This window comes from Dasypus novemcinctus, chromosome 27, assembly GCF_030445035.2.
Source record: "Dasypus novemcinctus isolate mDasNov1 chromosome 27, mDasNov1.1.hap2, whole genome shotgun sequence".
Taxonomy (NCBI): domain Eukaryota; kingdom Metazoa; phylum Chordata; class Mammalia; order Cingulata; family Dasypodidae; genus Dasypus; species Dasypus novemcinctus.
Window position 1 is genome coordinate 34,567,293 of NC_080699.1, and position 16,207 is coordinate 34,583,499.

The window sequence follows — 16,207 nt, forward strand, 5'->3', positions numbered from 1 at the left end:
CCAAAGGATCTGTTATGATCCCTGCCCAGGAGGTTGTGAGCCTCTCTTAGGTCTCAGGGCCACTGTGAACTTACAGTTCATCAACCTTCATTTTGGGGGGCAGTAATTCATTGCCAAGTTCCTTGGAAGAAGCTGGTTCCCTGGAGATGGGGAGAGGGGAAGCCAGAGAACCAGAAAGGTGACTGATCTGGGCTCAGCCCCCCAAGTGGATAGTTGGTAAAGTGGCAGAGACTGACAGAGGACCACTCGTTCCTGCACGACTGCCTGGCCAGCAGGGACTGTGCTGCTTCCTGTCCCCTCTGCTGAGTGGGGACTCTGTGCTTGGGGTGTATTAGCGGGTGGGATGCCAGGCTCAGACTCTGCTCCCTGCAGTGGAAGCTGGAAGGAAGGCCGCATCTCAGCAGGGTCGAGACCTGGCGGAGAGTGAGTAGGGGCCTACTGGGGACAGGCTGACAACCTTTGCAGCAGATCAGAGGCTGGGCGCACAGCAACATCAAAGAGTTTACGGTAGACGGTGGCCCTGGTGAGGGCTTGAAAAGGGTGGGAGAAGGTTAAAAAAAAAAAAAAGGACCGAGGAGGGACAAGCTTTGTAGACTCCTGGTGAAACAGTTGCCGCCCAATCCAGGGGTTTCCCTCTAGGACAGGTAACAGAACCACGATTCTTCCTGCTGAGCTATCTGGGAGAGTCTTAGTTCCCTTGATTGAGGCTGAGCTGCAGAGGTTGGAGGCCAGGCAGGACACTGGGGGAACGGAGGTGCCCCCTGCCATCACCTGCGGGGTCGAGTACGAGGAAGGATGGAAATGGGTTGGCTGACTGCTGATTCCACTGTGGCTTGTGTCTTTCCGTAGAACGGAAGGCTCCCATGGATGAGATGGAGGCATCCTCAAATACCCCTCACCAGCTCCCCCCACCCCTGCCACACACACACACACACATAGACCACTGAACTGTCTTGCCAAGGGAGTGGTGAGTGGCAGTGTGGTCTGTTCTGGGGCCTAAATACAGTTGACACTGTTGCTTGGAGGGGTGCAATTGGCAAGGACAATTTTTGCAACGAATGCTGGAAGTGTGGCAATCAGAGAAGCCGCCAGCTGTCTCACTTAAATTCTTAGCTCTCTCGCTCTCTTTTTTTAAAATCGTTTTGCTTACATAATCCACCCCCTTTTTATTTTCTAATTCTCTCCTTGCAAAGCTGGCACCGGAGGGGAAGGGCTGGGGTGGAGGGGGGTAGCAATTACACATCAGTTTGGGGAGCATTTACATTTTGCAATTACAATTTAAAAATAAGTCTCGTTAATGATCTCCACGTGTAAACGACAAACCCTAACTGACACACAAACTCTCCTGGGCCTGCCTGCCTCCCCTTGAAGTCAGCGTCTTGGTGGAGGCAGAGGAGCAGGCCGGGAGCCAGCATCTGAGGGGCGCCAAGAACAAATCAGTGTGTCTTTGGGGTTGTAGAAGGACAGCCTTGGGCTGAGGACCTGGAAATCAAGAATCCTAGAGTCCCGTCTCCTTCCCAGCCCTGGCACAACAGGCCCCGAGGCCTCAGGGCGCACCCTCAAAGCTCAGAGCTGTGGACAGCGGGAGCCCCAGTGGCTGATGCCCTTCAAAGCCCCGTTGGGCAAACGTGCCTCCTTGTCCCCAAGACCCAGCCAGCGGACCCGTAGAGACCCCATGGGGCAAAGGGGCCGATCCATAGAAGAGTTCAGGAGAAGAGGATGAGTTGTACCCCAGCGTGGGAAAGACATTTCTCCTCTTGTCAACCATTACCATATTCACAGAAGCCCTCAGATGCCATGAGTGATGTAAATAAAAAGCAGTGGCTTTGGAATCAGATCTGCCTAAAACTCAGGTTCCAGCACTGCCATTTGCCGGCTGTGGGATTTGGGGTGCGTTGTGCCTCTTAATGTCTCTCCCCATTTGTCTCTATGTGATTGGGGTCATCCTGTTTGCCTCATGGGGCTTCCGTGGGGATTAAATGAGATAAAGGGCAAGAAAGCCCCTCGTGCCACGCCAGGCACATGGAGCTGCTCAGGAAGTGCGTCCCTCCCCAGGAGCCCTACCTGCTTCCTCCCGGTCTGAATTAAAGCTGCTGCTTTTCCAGCTCCTGGGGACATTAAGGAAGGGTGATCTGGTCTGATTTTGCGACGCCTCCTCTCAGAGTCAAGCCATCTGCTTCCCAAGCAGCTCCCGAAATGGACTCCCCTTCCCGCCCCCGTCCCCTCTCCCCGGAGGATTCTCTTGGCACTGGGCTTCTGTTCCGGCCTTCAGCCTCTCGTCAGCTCTCTCCCTGGCTCTGACTTTAATAAAACCATTACTCCCTTTGCTGTGTGACCACTTGTCAGCCGCTGCCCCTCACTGGGCCCAGGTCTGCTCCTCACCTAGGAAAGGTGACTTGGTGTCTCGGCATCCTCCTTCCCTTTCCGCTCCTCTCCCCAGACACTGGTGCACAGTTTTCACCTCTTGTGCAGCTTCCTCCAGTCTTTGGACTGACCACTGATAGTCAACTATTGCTACCTGAAACATCCAGGAACTAGGTCTGACTTACTGCAAAAAGAAGCATCTTTTCAAAAATCTGGGCGAGAGGAGAAGCTCCAGAAACAGGCTGTTGGGGGTAGGACAGAGACCTACAGGTGGGGGACAACTTGAAGGCAGGGGCTACAGCTCACTGGTTTTCATTTTTATTTTAGCACGATCCTGTTTTGTTTTGTTTTTTAACTTTTTTTTTTTTTGGAGGTACCAGGGATTGAACCTAGGACCTCGTACATGGGAAACAGGCAGCCAACCACTTGAGCTACATCTGCTCCCCAACATCCTGCTTTTAAAATCTGCTTTTCTTTAACCTTTAAGGTTATACAATGGACAACTTTCCAGGTCAATAAAGACAGATCTACTATATTATTTTCAATGGCTATGTAGTATTCTATTATACAGCTATTCCATCAGTTATTTATTTTGGTTACGTTTTAAATTAGCAGTGCATACAGGGGGTGAAATCAAATGATGTGAACATGTAAGATAAAAAGTTTCTTTTCTTTCCCTCATCTCCACCCACAATGAATAGTTGCTGGTTTTAGTTATTTGATAGCTAAAGTTTGTGTAACATGCTTATGTCTCTTTTTCGAGTTGCCTATTTATCTCTGAAAGTCAAGGAAATTAGCCCACATTCTCTCCCTTCCAATTTGTATTAGTTCGATCCACTGTTTTCACATGGTTACAATTTAGATTTATATTCTGTGATATAACTATAGCGACATTTGTGTTCTGACTGTAGGCTGATTTTAAGATGGAAATATTTTAAAAGCCTTAAACCTACTAAGGCAGTAGAAATATTATCCCACCACCAGTGCTAAATAGTATGAACTGGCCATGGAAAAGGACATGCAATCCTCTGTCATTATACTTGACTGCTGCAATAGAATTATCCAGGCACCAAGGTACAACGATGACGTTTCACTCATTTTCCCAGCAGCTGTCTTCACTTCCATCAGCTCACACTGACCTCTTTCTCATATGCATCTTGTCATCGGCCTTGCATTTCTTCATTTTGCTGGGGTGCCACCTCTAGTTATTTTCCATATTGCTGTGTGGGAAATAAACTCTGGGTTCCTACATATCCAAAGCTGACTCATTTGCCTTCACATATTGATAATCTGATTAATCTGAGCTCAGAATCCCAGGTTCAAAACTGTTTTATCTCAGAGCTGAAGTTCTTATTCCTGTGTCTTTTTTTTTTTAAGATTTATATTTTAAATTTATTTCTCCGCCCACCACCACCAGTTGTCTGCCCTCTGTGTCCATTTGCTGTGTGTTCTTCTGTGTCTGCTTCTATTCTTGTCAGCAACACTGGGAATCTGTCTCTTTTTGTTGTGTCATCTTGTTGTGTCAGCTCTCTGTGGTGTGTGGCGCCACTCCTGGGCAGGCTGCACTATTTTACATGGGGTGGGTCTCCTTGCAGGGCACACTCCTTGCTTGTAGGGCTCCCCTATGCAGGGGACACCCCTGGGTGGCACGGCACTCCTTGTGCACATCAGCACTGCATGTGGGCCAGCTCATCACATGGGCCAGGAGGCCCTGGGTTTGAACCCTGGACCCTCCATGTGATAGGAGGACGTGCTATCAGTTGAGACAAATCTGCTTCCCTTCCACATCTTCTTATTTCCAATCTTGTGGTGAGAATCTATGGAAACTTTTAGCATTCTTTTCTTTCCGCTTTTCTTCTTTCTTCAAAATTCTGAAATTTCACTGCTAGGTGTCAAGCTCGAGGTTTAATTTTTTGCTCCTTTCTTCTCATTTATCTCGTTCAGTCCTTCGGCTTCTTTTAAATCTGAAGTCATCTGTCTTGCCTTAGCTCAGGGACATTTTCATTTTATGATTCCTGTCTTTATTCCCCTCAGCTGGCTCTGTTTTCTTCTGGAACACTCCCTGCCCAGCACAGTACCTGGCACACAGTAGGTGCACAGCAAAAGCGTGTTGAATCTGTTCTTTGGGACTAGCTGGGGTCAGACCCCATCTCTGACTTGCTGCGTGGATGTGGGTGGGTTCCCTCTGCTGCCCAGGGAAGAAGTCAGACCTCAGGCCTGCCCAGGACTCTTGCAGCTCTGCCATCCTCTGACCTAGAGCTTTGAGCCCCCGAGGTTCCAGCAGCTGGGGAAGCAGTTTCCTGCAGCTTGAAGGGAAGACCGAGTTCCAGCTGCAGGGCAGCCATCACAGCCAGTCCCACGGGGGGCAGCTCAGCTCAGTGGCCACCGTCCTTACGAACCCGCTGTCTCTTCAGCCTGGCTCTTCTGTCCCTCCTGGGGGCCTCTTTCCTTGAAATCTCCCATCACTTTTTTTAAAATTATTTTTTATTTATTTCTTCCCCCCACCCGCAGTTGTCTGCTCTCTGTGTCCATTTGCTGTGTGTTCTTCTGTGTCTGCTTGTATTCTTGTCAGTGGCACCAGGAAACTGTGTCTATTTTTGTTGCGTCATCTTACTGCGTCAGCTCTCCATGTGTGTGGCGCCACTCCTGGGCAGGCTGCACTTTTTTCACGCTGGGCAGCTCTCCTTGTGGGGCACACTCCTTGCATGTGGGGCTCCCCTATGCGGGGGACACCCCTGTGTGGCAGGGCACTCCTTGCGCGTATCAGCACTGCGCATGGGCCAGCTCACACATGGGTCAGGATGCCCTGGGTTTGAACCTTGGACTTCCCATATGGTAGGGGGACGCTCTATCCATTGAGCCAAATCTGCTTCCCATCACTCTTAAATAGGCTTTCCTTCCTTCTCACCTCCCTCTGCCCAGCTCCCCTCCTTGCCCATCTTCTCAGCTCACACACAGAGCTCCTGCTAGCGAACTAATGCCTGACCACAGCCAAGTGTGTCATTAAATGGGATCCTTTTTCACTTTTATGGATTCCTGGCCAGAGAGACAGCAGACTGCTCTATGCAGTGTGCAAAGCAGAGGATCTGCCTTGAAACAGCCAGATCCTAAAGCGAGGAGTCCATTGAGAGGGGCCCACATATAACACGGTATCTGCCCCAGCTTAGAGCAATCCTTTATCTCTGGGGAGTCATCTTGGAGGAGGTTTCCAATTTTCTCCTCCTCCCCAGCCTGGAGGCCAGCTCTGGGGGCAGACACCTCTCAGGCCACTCCCCTGCTGCGGATCCACCATAGCTCTGGAGCAGAACCCCGGGATCTGGGATTCAAGAGGCTCGGCTCCTATTCCCCGGGCAGGCCTGACCCTGGAAGCTCCAGATGATCGAGCGCTCAGATCCCAGGAGAATATTGTCTGTTCTAAGTCAGAGCATCCTAATTGGTCCCCGAGGGCCGAGAGTCCATTGTGCAAAACTGTCTTCTCCTCTTCTCCCACTCTGGCCCTTGCCCTGACATGAGAAGTGAGGTCCCCCTTACTGGAGAAGGAGGAGGTGTGGGGAAAGTAGAAGCACAGTCTTGGACCTCAATCCCACAGATTCTCGTTCTGAAGGCCATGCTCTATTTCTTTCCACTGAGACCCTAATGATAGGAAATGAGTCGTCACTGCAAAAGAAAGGATTAAGGTGATACTCAAGTTACAATTTTCCAAAAAGTTGCTAGTGCTCAGAGGTTCCACTGCTAATCTGAAACACTCCTCCTTTGTGTCTGGGACCAGCATATGACTAAGGGTTTCCCTATGAGAAGCCAGAGAAGTGCAGACCCTTTTCCAAGGCTGGAGGTTGAAGGGAACCGGGCCTGGCAGGGGACAGCCAGGCGCAGTGGGAGGCAGAGCCCAGCCCTGGCCTCTGCCCTCCTGCTTCGTTGCTGCCTGCTGCAGAGGTCGTGAGTGACCCCCCCCCCCCCACCCCCCCGGGGCCTGCGGAGGTGCCTCCACCGGTCATCGTTCAGCCAGGTGCCAGGGATCTTGTGGGCTGAGAAAGGAAGAAGTCAGACAGGAAGGTGAGCTAAGTGCAGAGGAGCTTCTGCAAGCTGGTCCTTGGGGAGCTATGACAAGAGATGGGACGTGCCCTAAGGGTGGGGCGCCCTGACTTGAGAAATGAAAACTGCTCAACCGTATGGGCTTTCCAAAGACAGAGCCAGGTACTCCTAGCCTGTGAGTCCTGGACATTTGTCCCTACAAAATAGGGACTTCTTTGCAGCCATGGGTGGTCCCTGGGTGAGGAAAGAAGGCCAAGGGAGAGCCATGGAGAGCAGGTTTATGCACATTCCCCTCCACCCCACCCGGGCCCCCGCGGGGGTCCCCGGTCCAGGCTGAGGAGGAGACACTGACGGAATCCCAGGCTTGCGGGAGGCAGAGCCTGGTCCCACACTGCCGCGTGCCGCGTCGGGGACAGGCGCGCCCAGCTCTCGCTCCCCCGCAGCCGGCCATCTGCACCCAGACGGCGTAACGCGTTCCCAATTATCCGGCGCCTTCTAGATGCAGTCTTCAGCCATCTATTTCCGTCATTTTGCATTTGTTCTTTAATTTTGTTCTTTCCCTTCGTAATTGAACACACAGTCCAGTGAGTCTATGGTTTCGAGACCCAAGATTTGCCGCTTTCAGCACGTTTAATGGTTTCCATCTTTGTCTGGGTCATGTTATGTTTATGAGACCCCTGTTCCTGTTCGCTGGCATCAGCACTTTCATTTTTCTGTCTTCCCCTCGTTTTTATAAAATAATAAGAGCGAAATGCAATAAAATACTTAACTAATTTTGTACGCACTCTGCTGTTAAAAGGAAGATGGCAGAGCCAGCAGAAAGACTGCAGCGCCGCCCACGACCCGCCCTGGGGAGGTGCGCATGCGCTCGCTAGCTAGCTACAAAGGCCCAAATTTGGCATACGGGAGAGATTTAGGGCTAGTGACATACAATGCTGGGGCGTTGGGGGCACATGAAAGTTTATGAGGAGCATCAAGACAGCTGTATTTGGATGACCCAACTCAAAATTGGCATCTTGCTTTCGTAATCGGCATTGCCCTCCCTGTACTCTCCCCCATTTCTTTTTTTTTTAAGATTTATTTTATTTAATCTCCCCCTCCCCAGCTCTGCTCTCTGTGTTCATTCACTGTGTGTTCTTCTCTGTCTGCTTATATTCTCATTAGGGGCTACAGGAACCGATCCTGGGACCTTCTGGAGTGGGAGAGAGGTGATCATTCTTTGTGCCACCTCAGCTCCTTGTTCTGCTATGTCTTCTTATTCTCTTTCCTCTGTGTCTCTTGTTGTGTCATCTTGCTGCATCAGTTCTCTGGGTTGGCTGGCACTCCTGTGTGGGGCAGGTTTCCTGCACAGGGTGACACTCGCACACAGGGCTGCATTCCCGCGTGTATCACCATTCTGCATGGGCCAGCTCACCGTGTGGGCCAGCTTGCCTTCACCAGGAGGCCCAGGGCATTGAACCCTGGGCCTCCTATGTGGTAGACAGGAGCCCAATTGGCTGAGCCACATCCCTTCCCTCCCCCCTCCAATTTCTAAGCAATCTCGTTCCTCCTCTGGTGTTTCCTGCCTTCACCCCAAAACTTCTAGGGTAAACATTCAGACTCACGTGAAATAGGACTATGTGTAACATTTGTAAACTTTCTCAACCTCTCTATGCCTCAGTCTTCTCATTCATGAATGGGGGAAATCATAATACCTATGCTATATGGTTGCTGAGAGAATTAAACCAGGGGATATAGATAGATAATACAGATAGATTATAGATAGGTATAGATATATACATGGTACTAAGTATACTGAGAATTCAATGAATGACAGTTGTTATTATTTTCATATTGTCTCGCCTCTATTGTAATTTGCTCCTGAGAATGGGATGAACAAAATCATTCTTTTTTTTTAATTGGAGGAGTTGTAGGTTGACAGCAAAATCATGCAGAAAGTATAGTTTGCATATACTCCCTCCCTATGAACTAATTCTTACTGAAGTGTACATGGTTGCTGGGACTTAAAGGATTATCCTTCCCAGTTTGTTTGTTTTACATATTAGGAGTAAGCCGAAGGCATTAAGTTGTAACTCTGTGCAGGCTCCATAGAGGTAGGTCTTGTGAAATCATATTGCATAGGCTTTTTATTTTTTCCCTAAAAAGAAAATGTAAGACAAAGCCACAATCCTTTCTGCTGGAGAGCGTAGGGTTTGATGGGCAAAATGGGATATGCTGGATAGAAAGTGGGTTTTCAATACCATAGAAAGATGGTGATCATTAAAACTCCAGTGCCCTACCTCCACCTGATGGCCAGGCTCCAGCCAGCAGAAGGTTCTGGAGGGGAAACGAGTGAAGGCTTCATGGACAGGTGGGGTTTTGGGCAAAGTCTCGAGGAAGGAAGGGACCTGGCTGCCCAGGCCCTTGCCGGCCCCTGGGAAGCACAGCGCACCGTGCGGAGGCCTTCACTGCTGGTGGATCGAGGGCTGCTCAGAGGGGGGCTGCGTCCACCACAGACTCCCCACTTGCCCCATGTCAAAGTCATCATCTTCCCTGTCCTGCCGGCTCCAGGTTCCTGCCCTCATTCCCAACAGCAGAGGGGACAAGGGGTGCAGGAGACTGGTCGGCAGCCTTCCCCCCGCCAGGCGGATCTCCCCATGGCAGGCTCTGCCTGGGGCCCCCCTCCTCCTCGTTAGCCCCACCGGATCGACCACCGTGAAGGCACAGGGAGCAGCTTCTCTCGCCTGCTGGGTAAGGAAGTGTCAGGGGCACCGACTTTTCAATGATAACCTGAGCCCGGAGCCAACTTGATTCCACAACCCTAACTCTTGACTTTTTTTTTTTTCTGGAGGCAAGTGTTTGTTTGTTTTTTAATTGAAATCAGGTATTATCCAGGCAGAGGATATGGCACAGAGAAAAGGGACCTGGCCGACCCTCTCAGGATCCCTCTTTCCAGAATCTTCTGGCAGCCTCTCTGGGCTGAGAGCAGGTGATGGAGAGGGCAGGCTGCAGGGCCCTGGCCTCAGTGGAGCCCCTCTGCCAGCTCTGCTACTCTGGCCCTCTTCCTGTCCGCACCCCACTTGGCCCCTCTTCCCAACTCCCAGGCAGTGGCGTCAGCCTTGGTGTGCCTGGGGGAAGAGAAAGGTTTCTGAAAGGGAGGGAGGCAGGTAGAGCAGCAGGGAGGAGGCCGCCGGCTCCGGCAGAACCAAAGCACTTCTTCCACCTGGGATCCCTGGCGTGGAGCTGTTTGTCTGTCTCTGTTGAGTTGTGAGCCTCAGGGGCCCCACTGGTGTTGTTTTCTCAGCTCTGGCTCCTGAGCTGCGGCTGCTGTCAGCTCTCGACAAATAATAATAAACCTGGGAGTCGGGTTTGTCGAGGGGGATTTCAGTCCCTGGGTTCATTTTTAGATTTGTTTCTGTGTGTGTGTGTGCAGACAAGAGAGCTCATGAGGGGGTCTCGGGGGAGCAGGCGGGGGCTCCCAGGCACAATCCACCCTCCCTGCCACCCCCCAGAGGAGCCCGAGGGCGGCCTCTGTCCCTGATCCTCCGAGCTGCCTGCATGTGTAAAAGGAAAGGAAAAGGAATGGAATCAAAGACCTCGAGCTCTCTCCTTTTCCCATCTCTCCCGTGTGGTTTGGGCAGAGATGAAGGAGGCTGGGGGTGAAAAAACGGGGGCAGGATCCCCTCTCCAGGATAGACGCTGGTCCGTGTGATGGGCAGGGAGTGGGGGCAGCAGGCCCGGGGGAGGCTCGACTGGCTGGAACCTTCAGGGGACGCCCACCCGGGCAGCGGCTGTGGCCTCCTGGCCTCCAGACTTGGGGTGCAACAACTAAGGGCGGGGTTTCCTGGAAAGGGAAAAATACTGGGTAAGTAGAGTGTCACTAGCCAAAGAAGGAGCCCTGTGAGGGGTGAGTGTAAAATTTGGGACCAAATTAATGACAGCAGGTAGAATCTATTGGGGCTCAGGGCTGCCATCCCCCTGCCTCCAGGCAGGAGAAGGTGCAAACCATCACTCTGGGAGAAGACTGTCAAGGCCTGGTTAGCCTTACAACGGGCGTGCTTTACCTTCCTTTCTGGTTTTTTGTTTTGTTTTGTTTTGTTTTATTTTATTTAAAGGAACCAAAGGGGGAAAAATTGCCAAGTTGTAAAGTGCTTAAAGAGGAGATGAGACTGTTCATCAAAATGCTAAAAGCTGGAGGGGGAGAGTAATGTGAAAACTCTTGCCTGCTATTTATGGGATTGATTCTCAGATCAAGAAGAAGCAAGCAGTTGGATGAAAGGAATTATTGTTAAGCTCCTCGGTAGGAAGATCTAATGGACAATTGCCGCTATCAGGGGGAATTAAATTGCTGTTTCAGTTTGTAAAATATATCAGCGGCTTTTTGAAGCCAGGAAAGGTGTGACAGCCAAGGCAGGGAGGAGAGTCGGCTCTGAGTCCCCGGACTGGCGTGGAGAGGCAGGGGCAGGGTGGGCAAGGGGCTGGCGCCGAGGGCAGGGTGGGCAAGGGGCTGGCACCGAGGGCAGGGTGGGGAAGGGGCTGGCCCTGAGGGCAGGGTGGGGAAGGGGCTGGCGCCGAGGGCAGGGTGGGCAAGGGGCTGGCCCTGAGGGCAGGGTGGGCAAGGGGCTGGCGCCGAGGGCAGGGTGGGCAAGGGGCTGGCCCTGAGGGCAGGGTGGGCAAGGGGCTGGCCCTGAGGGCAGGGTGGGCAAGGGGCTGGCACCGAGGGCAGGGTGGGCAAGGGGCTGGCACCGAGGGCAGGGTGGGGAAGGGGCTGGCCCTGAGGGCAGGGTGGGGAAGGGGCTGGCGCCGAGGGCAGGGTGGGCAAGGGGCTGGCCCTGAGGGCAGGGTGGGGAAGGGGCTGGCGCCGAGGGCAGGGTGGGCAAGGGGCTGGCCCTGAGGGCAGGGTGGGCAAGGGGCTGGCGCCGAGGGCAGGATGGGCAAGGGGCTGGCCCTGAGGGCAGGGTGGGCAAGGGGCTGGCCCTGAGGGCAGGGTGGGCAAGGGGCTGGCGCCGAGGGCAGGGTGGGCAAGGGGCTGGCCCTGAGGGCAGGGTGGGCAAGGGGCTGGCGCCGAGGGCAGGGTGGGAAGGGGCTGAGGCCCCGGGCAGGTTGCTCTTGTGACTCTGACCCTGGTCCATGCTTCAAAGTCAAGGTGGGAAAAAATAGCTGATTTGAGGGAGTCAAGGGGTCTCGAACTCTGCACCTTCGCTGTGCTGGGAACCCCCGTGCAGGAGAGATGGGCCAGGAAGCAGGAGAGCAAGACGGCAGGACACCCCCCCCCAGACACCTGCTCAGGCCCTGGGGGAGGGAGATGCGAGAAGACATTGGGGCCACGCCTGCCAGCGGCCGTGTGCACCCCCAGCGCTGGGGGGCCTCCTGAAATGCTGCGGAGCCAAAGCCTCTGCCCACCCAGCGGGGGGCCCAGAGCGCCCATCCTCCCAGACCCGGGGCTCTGCAGCAAGCCCTTGGTCCCTCTCTAGTCAGAGCATGTGCAAACGACCTGTGGGTCCGGCCACGCAGGGGGGCGCGTTCACTCCAGTAAAGAGCGAGGAGTAAGTGGCCTTGAGGACAGGACAGGAGAGGAGTAGGAGGCCCCTGGAAGCAGGAGCACCGCGGGCCGCTTGGAGTTGGCTGGGGGGTCTCATGGTCCTCTGTTTTCACAGATGGCTCTTATCCCTTTCAAAGGCCATTTGTTCCACGTGGCCATTCGGGGCTGCAGGGGTGGGGTGCGAAGGGGCAGGGAGAGGCAGAGAGGGGGAGTCTGGCCCCACAGGCTGTCCCCGCCGAAGCTCTCGCTGGCTTCCGCTCTGTCCCCGTCCTGCTCCCTGGAGACCGGCTTCATCATTGTAGGGTGTGACCTGGTACCCCCATCCCAGCAGGCTGCCCAGAGAGGTAACACATGACAGTACGGACAGCTGGGGGTGGCGAAGGGCCCCAGCGGCCACTGCCTTCGTTGTCACCTCTACTTCTTCCTGATGTCGATGGGCAATCATTTCCCACAAAGAGCGCCAAGCAGGAACCAGAGGGGCTCCCAGGAAGCGGGCCTCAGGCTCTGTGCCAGGCCCAGCATCCCCCTGGCCTGGGGAATTGTGCTTCGCTGTTGACCTCTCAGACCACCAGCCTTCAGGACCCAGGGTGAGCAAGGGAGGCAGGTCCTGAGGGCAAAGCCCGCTCCGCCCCTCTTGCTCCTCTGACTTTCCTTCAGTTACATAGACACTGTGACCCTCCCCGGCGCCCAGGCTGGGTGCCTGACCTTCTCAGACTGGAAGGTCCCGTTGCCCCCTCCCCACCAGCACCCCAGGTCAGGAAGACAGTGGAGGAGCTGCATCCTTCCTGCTGCCTGAAGCCTCACGCCCCTGAGCTTCCTCCAGCCTCTTGCAGCGCCTGGGGTGAAAGGGCACAGAGCAGCCCTGGACGAGCTGGGAGGGGGGTGGGCTCCTGGGGAGCTCATCCCCTTTCCCAACATGCCGCAGCCCTCACCTCCAGGATCCTTCGGTTCTCCCTCATTTGGGAACACTTCAAGCGTACAACCGATTTGGGAGTAACAGATCCCCACTCACTTTTTACAACTTGCCCGGGCAGGGTGGGGCACGGAGGGGTCCCTCCTCTTTCTCACCTCAGGCCTCCACACCCCTAAGGCCCCCCCATCACAGCCCCGTCCTGGGGTCTAACTTCCACGTGCCCAGCTGCAGGGACCACCGAGTGCTGGTAGCTCTCTAGCCCTTTCAGGATGTTGCGAAGAGAACTGGTGTGTGTGTGTGTGCGTGCACGCACGTGGCTGCATGCCTGTGTTTCTTTAGATAAATCCAGAGTCACATGAAATCAGTGACAGGTTGACACCGTTATTTCAAGATTCGTCACTCCGATGCCAGCAGAGGAGACCTAGCCAACTCCTTCCCACCAACAACACTTTTTTTCCAGGCATAATTTATAGCACTGGGGTGAATTTGTTTCCAAAAGATGAATATCACACTATCAGCAACAGCTGCCTCTCATTTTTATTTGTTTTTAAATTTGACTGAAAGTCCAATTCTCCATACACATGCGAAGCTGTAAATCCTAAGGCGACTGATTACATGATTTAGTAAACAGGTTATATTACATAATGCGATTAAAGCGGGCTTTGCGGCGCCACCTACAGTCCACTCCCGGCAAGGGAGCTGGGCGGGAGAGGGGTCCTTTTGGACCAGGCTCTCCCTGAAGGAAAATAGATGGGATGGCCCCGGGCCGAGGTGGCTGCTCCGGAGGGAGAAGGCGAAGCCAGCTGGTTACTAATGCTGCTTTTTGGTCCCTCCCGCTGAGTGCACTGTGTTATTTCAGCCTCCCGCAAATCCGTCTAGACGTCAGAACCCGGGCCTGGGCCGCTGCGCCGAGGGGCGCCTGGAGGTGGGGAGGAGAGAGGGAAGCCTGGGGCGGGGTGGGGGCCGCTGGTCGGCTCCGGGGCGTCCCGTCTCAGATGAGAAGCGAGGACGAGACGACAGGAGCTGGCTGGCCTCGAAGGAAGCTGTGTTCCCCTTTTCCCGTGCAATTCCAAGAGCATTTGCTGAGCACTAACCGGGGCGAAGGATCTCACCTTTTTCTGATGACATCTGTCATTCAGCAGTCAGAGAGGGACAGCGAGCAGCAAAGCCCGAAGCCGGGTGCGGGGTCCAGACCCCTTAGCCCTGAGCCCAGGCTCCCATCGTGCCGGGCAGGACCTCCTGGATCTTCTCGCCCTCCCCAGGGTTTTGCGGATGAGGAAACCGAGGCCCGGAGCCCAGCCTCTGCTTGTAGAGGGGAAGGAGAACGCTGATTCTGCCAGCGTGGGGAGGGGGCAGAGGGGACCTTGGGGACCGTCAGTGGCTAGAGGGGGAAGGAGATCAGTCCCCCCTCCCCAGATCTACCACCCTGTCCGAAAGAATTAGCGGGGAGGGGGGGGGGCCTCCAGGAGTCCAGCTTCCCCAGGGAATTTTTCTAAGAGGGGTAACCTCAGGGAAAACGTGCACCTGGAGAGGCAAGGGCGCTGACTTGCCGGGTCTGCGAGAGAACCTGGAGCAGGAGGGCGTGTGTGTGCGTGTGCAAGCGTGCGGGGATTGGGGGTGGAGGAAGAGTCCAGGCGGGCGGACGCTCCCCATCCTCACCCTCACCCCACTTGTGCCTGGTCTCCGGCGCGGGGCACTGCCCCTCCTCCGTCCCCCACCTCAGCACCGGATACAGTTCAGTTGGGGTCTCCCTGGGGTCGGGGGCAGGGGCGAACGCTGTGGGGCCAGCTGGCCAGAGAGGTCCCAATTAGACGGTTTCTCATCCTGAAGGGCCGGAGCCCCCAACCTGGGCCCAATTACTGCCCGGCTGCGTTAACCCCTTGGTGCCCCGGGCCGTTAATGGAATGTTAATTGGTCTAATGGGCTTCATGTCAACAAGTCCTAATGAGCGGCTTCCTAACGAGCTTAGTCGCTTTTTTCTAAGCCTGTTTGTCAACACACTGGAGTTTGGGCTCCAGCCTGAGGACCTCACGGGGCAGGACTGTGGGGGAGCTAGAGGTGAACAGACAGAGGGAGATGGGTGCTCGCGGGCTGCCCACTCCTAATTCCCAAAAGGGTGTCCTTTCATGCCTCTTCACCCACCCTGAACCCCCACACACTGCCTCACCCCCCTACCCCCAGCTCTGGAAAATGGCATTTTTAGCTTCTTTTGAGGATAGCAATTGCACAAATTATTTCCTCTTGGATATCATAAGGTTGTGTTTTTTTCTCCCCAGGTGTCATATAAAAGTTTTGAGCATTAAAAAAAAAAATCTTCCGGTGGGAGCCTATCCCGGATGGGGGGTTTCTCTGGTAAATCCTCCGTCTGCAGAGTTGGCTGAGCTCCCCGAGTGGCCTGGTGTCTGGTGACAGACCTTGGGGCCTCTGCTCTGAGGCGAGCAGCCCCTCAGAGCCAGACTCAGGAGGCCCAGAGCTCAGCCCCGTGCGCCCCCTCGCTCCCCAAGGTAGCGCCCCCCCGGGCAGGTTGCCCCAAAAGGCTGGGGGCTCCAACTATTGCTCAAGAGGTTCCCCCACAGTCAGGCCCCCAAATTCCTCCCAGGGTGGTGCCACGGGGCCCCTCAGGACAGCCTAGCTGGTGGGATGGCCCAGGGAGGGGGTAGAATGGGTTGTGCATGGGGGGGCGGCTGCTAAGAATGGACTGAGCTTCTGAGATGGGCGTGTGGTCTAAAGGCCGCTGAGCCCCTCTGAGCATCTGAGTGAGCAGAGAAAGGAACTTAAGCCGAGATGAAAAGGCCTCTGTTCCCGCGCAGGAGCAGGCCCCAGAGGGCAATAGGGTCGCGACCTAGTGACCTTTGGTGCCCTGAAAGGGGGCAGGGGAGAACCATCTGTGTCCTGGGGACACAGCCAGACAGGGCTGAAGAGCCTCTCCCGGTCCTCACTCGGGGTGCAGGCCCCTCCTCGCCCCGGGAGGGCAGCCTCGTGCTGGTGCTGATATCTCTACTGCAGGACTCCAAAGGGACCCCACCTCTCTTGGGCTGGCAGTAAACAAAAGAAGGCAGAGGAAAGCCCCCTGCCAACAGTTCAAATCCTCCTCCTTGTGCTTCCTTTGCTTCACCTGCGCTAGGACTTTCTCATTCGTGGAACGAGGTCTGCAGAGACCCAACCTGAGGTGTGGCCAAAGAGAACCTCTTAATTACCCCTGGGACGGGAGAAAACCCCAGAGGCTCAGCTTCCCGTCCCTGGTTCTGCTCCCAGGCTCCCTCTTCTGGGGGCTTCTGGTACTACAGCTCCCCCCCACCCCCACTCCAAGAGATCTAAGACCGGGGCTCCCCAGAAGGGCTTGGTCCCGCCCACAGGACCGGTGGACCCCAGCCAGG

The 16,207-nt window shown here is 54.8% G+C and overlaps 1 protein-coding gene across 4 annotated transcripts in view; it reads left to right on the plus strand.

Moving 5' to 3' along the window:
* The window catches only part of PKNOX2 (PBX/knotted 1 homeobox 2), a 272,823-nt gene that overhangs the window by 177,719 nt on the left and 78,897 nt on the right, over positions 1 to 16,207 (plus strand). The window lies entirely within an intron of this gene.